The following is a 9,620-nucleotide window of genomic DNA, read 5'->3' as shown; positions in this document are numbered from 1 at the left end:
ATTAAAATTCGTTTACGTACGCTAATTTCACTTCCGAATCTGTATGTACCTCAGAGGCAAGAAATGATGGATGCAAATTATTAGTTAAGTGACTCAAGTGAAATATATGTACATAGTTTACTGTTATAATTTAATTTATGTAATATATGTAATTAATGTATGTTTAAATACAATTTAAATTTATAGTATTTGTTCTCCAAATTAAATATTTATCTGATTAAATTTCGAATTAAAATATATAGTGCACTAAATCAAGATCAAATGTAATAAATTATATTCTTTGATAACGTAAGAATACAATTTCTGTCAAATATTATTTATGAATGTATTGTATACATATGTAATATACATGTATATTACAAATTCAAATTATGTAATAGAGACCCTATACATTTCATTAATTCCTTTATGTGTAAATTTATTTCCATGTGCTCATTCATGTATATATTTAAGGTGAAGCATTTATTTGAAAACATCAAACGTATCGTTTAATGTAAACAAGTTTTTTTCAGTAAATACAGAGTGTACATATGGAATTAACTGTATGTATAATATCTTGATACTAGACAAGTACTATATATATACGACGACGCAGTTAGGCAAACGATGTGTTCACCTATTTAATGACGATATATAATTACCTTACCTAGATAATCAATAAAACACATAGTGGGTAATGACCAAGAAATCGAAGCAACTGTAAACCTAAATATAATAGTAAATCTGAAATTGTTTGAAATTATCAGTGTTACGTACTACCTTTCTTCCTTCCTCCCTTCCAACTATGTATAAAAAGTAATTACGAATGTTGAAAACCGATTTTATGAGGCTAGAGAAAATATATAATCCCTTAAGAAATGAGGAAGAAATCCAAGACGACCAGACAAAGATGATCCCGAATCCTTTACCAAGAGAGAGGGATAACCGAAGCCCGTGAAATCATCGTCCCTGAGGGACCTAACCCAGACCAATCGTCGCTACACCAGCCTCCAAGATAAACTCTTGGCACGTCTTCATTAGAGTTTTCTAGTCTATTTGCGGCCAGGGGGTAGGGGAGTTCTCTTATTACTGGACCAGAAACAACATGCCGTCTCATCGGCAGCCTTCGATCCGCATAGTTCGCTTACGTTTGGTCCTCTCGTTTCGCTCGTGTTTGTCCTAGCGGGGAGGGCGCTACGAATTTCCTCTTTCTCGTCCGGCTACGCCCGCGTCCTCTGTGTTTTCGAGATCGTGCGGGGTACCGAGTGCAACGAAACTCTCGCTTAATGGTACTTTAGTCGAAACCATTTGTGATGGAGACGCCAGGACCGAGGGAAATGCTCGCGAAACGAGCCAATAAAAGCATTCGCTTTCTTTAAGTAATCGTCTTCGAGAGATGGCCGTTTCCTCTGGAAACGCACCGTTCTCGTTGCTGTCCCGCCTTATACCATCCATGATCGACGTAAATGTTTGTTAAATAAAGTTAAATGTCGAAGTCGATGCTGAACAGAGCTGGTTTTAAGTGGTCCGTCGATTAAACTAATATTTCTTTTCTCGGACACCGTGTATATTTTTGTAAGAGTTATTAAGCAACGTTTCTTTATGACAATTTTCATTCCATAGGGTCTTCTTATGTGTGGTATTATGTTTGCATGTTTACTTAAATTTAAAATCCAAATTATGTAATAGACAGTTTGTGTCTCATTAGTTTTAATTGAATTATTGGTTGCGCCTGTACGGTAAGAATAATGCTGCAATTTAAATTTTATTTCAATTAAAAACATTAAATATATATTAATACACATATACGTAATATTAATTATTATTTTTGTAGATTATAATAATTACTACATGCGTTAAAAAAATTGGTACTGTTTGCAATGTTTCAGATATAAAATAACATTTTAAAAATCCGTTTTGCAACAATTTGTAAATAGTACCCCCCCCCCCCATCATAGTACAATAATTAAGATAATAAAAATATTGGCAGATTCGCGTCATGTACATCTGTTCTCCATTGGAATCAAATTTTTTCCGTTTGCATACAGTTGAATTCAATCGAACACGATGAAAAAGTAACTCGAAAGTACGGTTCCGCGTATACTTTAATTTGATTCTCCTCCGGTAAATTGCGATTTAATTTTACGTGCAACGGGAGCTTGAACGATTAAAATGAAAAGCGCGCCTATTTCCTGTAAAAATAAAAATATGCGCCGCCTGCGTTGCTCCCCACCGTAATAAGAACCGATTTGCTCTAGATTATACCCCACATTATCCCTGCAACGAAGGTTCAGCTAATAACGAGGAACTTACCCTTTCGCGTGTTACTAGACTAACAACGTTAGTCTATACGTGCGTGAAGCATTTTGTTCGACAACTTTCACCCCCGTATAAAAGAAACGTTTAGGTTGCGATTTCTCGATGCCCTACATTGTCGTCGCGTATCGTTCGTACTGTAATAAGTGGCGCACAATGAAATAGTATTTTCAAAAATTCTCGTCACGCTGAAATGTTTAATTATACGTTGAATCAGGCTTTGTTGTTAAAGAGTCTATTGTTCTTTCCTCCCCATTTTCATAATCCTTTGTATATTTACAAACGACAAAGAAAGATTCGCGAAGGAAATTTCTAAATTAAAATTATATTAGCTGGTATTATAATCCATTGTAGAATACTATTATCCTACCAGACTCAAAGAATATCAAAATAGTAAACAATCAAGAACAAAACTAATCACAAAGTATTCTCAAATTGTACGAAACCATTTTCGTCATTGGGAGAATCGTAATTATTTAAAAAAATTTAATTGTCCAATTTTCGTAGAGGTCTGACTTCACGAATGCTCCCCCCAAATGTTTCAAAAGAGAAACCAAAGAGAGATAAACAAATAGAGCTAGTCCAAATCCCATTCAATCGTCCCGAAAAAGTGTGTCCAGTTTCAGAGGGGAGTATCGATGAAAATTAGAAGTGGCCAGAAATCGTGACTGAAAAGCGTGCGAAACGAAACCGTTCTCGGGTATTATTATCAACGACCCCTCGCCCTCCCCCCATTAAAGCGACAATTCCTTAACGACTTTTAACCGGAAAGAACAGCCACGGTGGACGACTGGGAATCGAGTGTTTGAAAGTAGGCCAGAAGAGGTGCACGGTCGCGGGAGCAAGCGAGCAAGAAATACACTTCTTCCGCGGGAAATTTCAATATCCTGGTTTCAGCTTCGCCTGGCCTACCACCTCTAAGATCCACGAGGGAGAAGGAGGCCGCGAGATGTGTATAGAACGAGCAACAGGGAAGGAGGGAATCGTGGCCCTCACGGCACTCTCGAGAGGTTCTTCTTCGTTCGTGACTCCAGTAGACATTGGGGGATCACTTTTTTTCCTCTTCCCACGATCCAACACCGTGAAACCATCCTTCGTATCGGCTAATTTAATTCTTAAACCGGGAATAAGGGTGGCCGACTATGACGAAAAGGAAAGGGCCGTGTCTTTACGAGCGACGCGGAAAAAACCGTGCTACTGCCGCCATTTATGGCGAGGTGTATATCCTAGATGATAATTGGCGAGCATTACTCTGGCCGAGGGGTGCTCTTTCGGGGCACGTTATCCTCGGTGATTCTCGAGACGACTGTTTCGTGCCGTGAGATTCCGCGTTAAAATTTCCGCCAGTCTTCGCGTGGGGTGTCATCAGAATATGAATCTTGATTTTGATCGTCGTTCGAGTAAAATGGTATTCTTCGTGGCGTTTGCTACGCGAAGACGAGTCGTTCACATGATTCGTCGTTTGCGTTGTGAGGTAGACGATTTTTTATTTCGATAAGTACATAATTTGTGTTTATTTTATGATCTGAAAATTGCATGTTTTCTTTGGTACAGTGTTCTTCTGTTATATTTCTGCTTTTACACACGCATATATTTATTACAAAGAAATTGTTTTGTATTATATGATGTTATTTTATTTTTCTATTTTACTCCTATATAATATAATTCTTCTGTGTTACATAATATGTTATACTATTTTGTAGTCTATATGATTATTCTATATTATATAATATTCTATTATATAATATTCTATTATAATCTTTTACTTTTGTACTATTTATTAATTCATCCCAGGTATTAGAAAAATATATATCAAGAATAAAGGTAGCCTTTTATAATAAAAATAACAATCCGAAACATCGAAATGCAATTTAAAAGAATATCTTTTCCAGAGATACATAGAGATATAAAATAGAAACGTGATTAAAATTTTAATTGTAATTCAAATTCTTCTTGGCAAGATTATGTAGGCTTCACGACTCGACGATTTCTTTATATAACGTTTCGTTCTCGCTATTAAAAAATGATCTACACAACGTTATCCAGATAATTACAACTAAGGATCTCTGGTTTACGTCACATCTTCGCGACAAGTAATCTCGGAAGGAAGGCGGTGAACAAGAGTGAACATAACCACGGATCGAGTAAACGCGTTAGACTGCGAAAATGGATTATTTACCCGCCTTTTAAGCTGCCTCCTGAGAAAGCCCAGCATAACTGAGACAGACCCCGAAGACATTTTCTAACGACATTGTGGTCACCGTTCGACACTGGCACCGTCTTCCAAAACAACGTTAGAACATGGAAATTAAAATCGAAAGAGGAGACGATAACATGCTTAACCAAGGCACATCAAGATGTGCATTATTTTAGCCTCTTAAGGGATTTCACAATTAAATTGCTCCAAACTAAAGTTTTCATTGGAGATTTCATTCCAAAGAAGTAACAGCAACTCGTCTTTTTACTTGGAATTTATATGTATTTCATATGTACATATATAAACACATACATGTGGATGTTTTAGAACGAATACTGCACGTTGAAAATGAAAACAAGTCTTGCAATTATGTCACAAAAATAAGTATTACAATAATAATGATAAATAATCTAAGATCTTAATTGGAACTTGTTATTAATTAAGTTATCAAGTCAGACCCAACAATTCTTCTATGAATTAACATTGTAATAATTAAAATTATTGCTCGATACAAAAGTAATAAACACGAATATCGGTCTAAATATGTTGTTCGTATTGCATCGAACGTTTCAACCCTAGCATTCCCTGATCATTTTCGATAGTAAAGGACTATTTTTTAATATTAAACAGTTTTAACTAAAAGCGAAAAATTCATGTTATATTTCTACCGTATTACTTTCTTTTTCCTTGAAATAACACACGTCCCATTTTGCTTACCTTCGTGCAGTTGAGCGCGATTTGGATAAAATTCGAAAGCAAAGAAACACGCAGTAAATTTCACTTGCAAAATAATATGTAAATTTAATATAATCGCTGCGTCGTCTTTTTCCGATGAAACAGTTTGACTCATAAAATCAACCGAGGAATGGCTGTACACTGTACATCCTAAAGCCTGAGGACAGTATCTCAAAGCTAATTTCTGAAAGCCAAAGCGTATTTGGAGAAACTACCCCCCTCTTCATGTCCCAATTCATCGAGGTCGTATACTTAAAGCCTCCTTTCAACTCTAATCTTGAACAATACAAGAATAATTATTCTTCAACTCTTAGTCCCAAACGCTTTTCATTCACTCCAACAGTCGCCCTGAATTTTCTGAATACCACTCTAATATTCCTCCTTGGTTGCTCACGCAAAATGAAGTCAACCCCGCATAATAGATGTCCAATACTCCCATACTCTCCTACGCAAGGTCACGAGACAGCATCGGATCTTCTTACACGTCGCCAAGCCTGTAAACGATTCCATCCACCGTCCACCCATGCGGATCAGCGCTTCTTCCACTAGAAATCTACGGGAGCGTGATCATTAAGGTGTGTTAATTCTCTGTCTTCTCATCCATCCTGCGGAGAGCAAAAGACAAAACCGCGCGAGAAAACGGATGACGACTATGACGGCAAACAGAAGAACGTCAATGGCAAGGGCATCAACGACAAGGCCGACCGTTTCCTCGGCGAACAACAACGGGGTCGAGGTATAGCGATGCTAACAAAGGAGACATAAGTTACGTAAAGTGGTCTTATACGCCCCCGCACGACTGGCTATTCTTTACTGACTACCATACACACTGGTACACGGCCGCGTAACAGACGAATCAAGCGCACACAACCGTCTCACACGGAAACGCGTAGTTCTCACCCACACAGGTGTACGTCAGGTGAAGCACACTGACAATACAGCTGCGTAGGAGCAGCCGTAATCCGTGTGTATTCGTACGTTCGTATATACAGGGTGTAACGCCGGTAACGAATGTTATTGATGTCCAGCACGATACTACGGGATGGCACGCCCTTATTGTCATTTTATACGATACCTGCTTCCATTTTCGGTCACAAATATCGGATAACGGCGCGGCTCTGTCGTACAGGACGTCCCTTTTTTTTCGGTGCGTCGTACACGACGACGGCTATTGGCTTCGTACAGCAAATTGGACAACGACGGATCGTTTCTCCGTAGGAAAATCTGCTCCGGCACGCCCGTGGCTGGAACTGATTTTTCTCTTTTTCATTCCTGCCCCTCTCGGTTTCCTGTTTTTGCTTTTTCCACGGGGACACGGCGGGGCTTGCGTTCTTCGATACGCAGCGGGCGTGTGGAGGTTCATTACTTACTGAAAAATTGTGTTTACTATGAATGGGGTGAAGGATTTTCGGCGAATTACTATTTCTATGGAAGAAAATTCTCGATTTCTTATGTGTTTTCTAGGTTGGAAAGTGTGTTGAACACTTTTTCTATAATCTTTTATGTTATTATTTTTGTTTTGAAAGTTTCGTCTTGTTTTAACAAATATAAAAATTTCACCGATTGAGCTGGTCGGTTAAATTACGATCGCACCCCTGTCCGAGTGACACGCCCCTTAGAATTTCCAACAAAAATCGTCCCGCAGTCAAAGGGTTAATTGAAATCCCATGACAATGAAATTTAAATAAAATGAAATAGTATGTGTTGCCTCAAAGTAAACGCTTTATTTAATGTAACTTTATTAATTAAACGTCTGAACAGAGCGAAAGTTAATTTTCCTGGTCGATTACACGAGAATTTCTCGAATTTTATCGAAGCTTCTGTGGTAAACGTTGAGACGAAGCACATTTTGTTGGAAAAATGACAAGAAAATGGGGTTTCCCAACCGGTGCATTGGAAACATTGAAATGAAAACATTTATCTTTGAACTGATAAGATACATTACATCACAGAAATTCATTAAAAACTATGGATTCATACAGTTTTAGGTCCGTAATTACAAGAGTTTACAGTAAACAGTCTTCCTAAATTCGATATGAACGCAAAATACGCAAAATACAACTCCCTTTCTTATGAAACCGATACGAGTTTGCCGCTAAAAACGATGAACAAATCTAAATCGGGAATACGAACCCGCTGCGATGTTACCTCAGTTTCACAATTTTAAGGTTATTCTTTTGTACGGGCGTATCCTCCGAGGGTAGCATTTTTCCCTGGCGTACGTTTCGAGCCAACAGCGCTTCGTTTTCAAATGTACCTCTAAAAGCTGGAGAAATTTCAATTTCAGTTATCCGACGCTTTATATTGGAATGTGTAGCGCTTCTCCAGCGCGTTATATTTTTCCAATGAACGCCCACTGGCTGAGAGAGAAAGAGATGGTAGAGAAAAGGTTTTTCACGGAAAAACGCCCGAGACACACTGGATAGACCAAAATTGGTTACACCAACAGAAAATTCGGCGACATTTGATGCCGCGGCTAAAGCAAATTCCCAGTGTCTCCCCCTGGGAGTTGGGTTGCGGCGGAAGTCCCTCTCGGCTTGTGAAATGAGAAAGCCACCCAGCCCCCTGCAGCGATGCAGTCGATATCCGCCATCCATCAGCCTCGAGACACCAAAAACAACGACTATTGGATTTCGCGCTACCGCACATAACAACCAATCACCCGCAAAACAATTGGTTGTGTACCTACATACCATAATTGATCGATACGGGAACAATAAAGTAATTAATAAAAATCCACTCGGGCCGGGAGGAGTTAGTGGTGGGATCGGACATAAACACGGGCGGGCGGAGGGGGGGAGGGGAGGGGAGAGAGAGGAGGGGAGAGACCATCAATCCAACCGGCATCGGAAATCACTCATTAGTAATTGGAATATATAGCTGTTTAGACGACTAAATCTATGGATGATGACTGGGACGATGATAGATACTGATTAATTAGTTTCTCGAATGTCATGGTACGTCATGCGTGAATCGTAAATGAGCGAAGTGAAATGGACGGTAAAAAGGTTTCAAATTCGAATTCAAACGTGTGTTTGTTATGTGACAATTGTTTTTCTGGAGAGTTTAGTTGCGGAGTTAATTAACGAGGGCTTTTTGGTCTTGAAATTAGAAAGGTAATTGATAGTACATAATATATAATGTATTCATTCTATGTGAGTATAAAATAATGTATAATATATTCATTATATGAGTATATAAATATATAAGAATACAACAAGAAATATGTAATTTATTATTATTATTACCCTTATATTAACTCATGAAAACTATTTTGCTCCTATAATTCGAAAATATGAAATATGTAATTAATTAATAATTTAACAAAATGTGGTACCTACAATCCTTAAACTTTGTCTAATAACATGTTTCAACGTCGCCAACAATTTTGGATGTAATCTTCTGTAATATTCCTGTTACATTCTTATCATTAATAAACAAATATGTCGCGGTCTATATTAAACGAACGACCTACTTATTCCCGAGTTTTCTCGTTATATTAAAGTTTCGAGGGAATCTAATTATACAAGGAGCGAGTTGTTACCAAGATTTCTGCTTATTAGTGTTTGCCTTCGTTAGTCCCGATAAACAGGCGACGTCGTGTAGCATTGTTCTAAAATGCACCGAGGTACAAGATTTCAACCCTGCTACGAAGATTTTCGCGGAGAAATTGATTATAAATTGGTGGAGGATTTATTTATATAGTCGTAATATGGCATGTCATAACTTTGCATATATATTAAAAATTAAATCGTTTAGGAAACGTCACAACACATATACTTGAGGTTAGTACCACAGTGATTCAAGATCTTTTATTTACTGTTATAGTTACACTTGACCCAATTGTTCTAGACAGAATGAGAGTTTTAATTTTTGCAAGTGATTATAAATGATTAAGTGAAAAGTAAGGACAAAAATGGAAATGTGCGATTTACGATAAGCTACATACATATAACAAAAGCGGAACAATAAAATGATTAAACTGTTATCTAATAAATATAGAACAGTATAAGTCATGTCAAGTTCTGATTTGATTAAAATAAATAACAAGAGTTGCATAAATTGTACAAAGTATAATTCTACATAATTTATTTTACATAATTACAAGTTATACGTAAAATTAATTTATTAGACACGTACTACAACATATGAACTGTCTATAATTACAGAGGCATGAAAAATGAATACATTTGAAAAATGAATTCCTGCAAACAATGCTTGAGAATATGTAGCTTTTATCTGTAAACAATTACAGGGGGCAACATAAATAGGTTTAATTACATATATATTTATCAAGTGCAAAACATTAAGATAAAAGTATAGTTCTTCTCATAATGTTATTCCTTTAAAAAATGGTTTCTCTACAAACAAAATCGAAACAAAGGATTTTTTA

The sequence above is a fragment of the Hylaeus anthracinus genome, unplaced genomic scaffold (assembly GCF_026225885.1).
Source record: "Hylaeus anthracinus isolate JK02 unplaced genomic scaffold, UHH_iyHylAnth1.0_haploid 11982, whole genome shotgun sequence".
Lineage (NCBI taxonomy): Eukaryota > Metazoa > Arthropoda > Insecta > Hymenoptera > Colletidae > Hylaeus > Hylaeus anthracinus.
The sequence above is the reverse complement of the archived record's forward strand: the minus strand, read 5'-3'. Positions refer to the sequence as shown.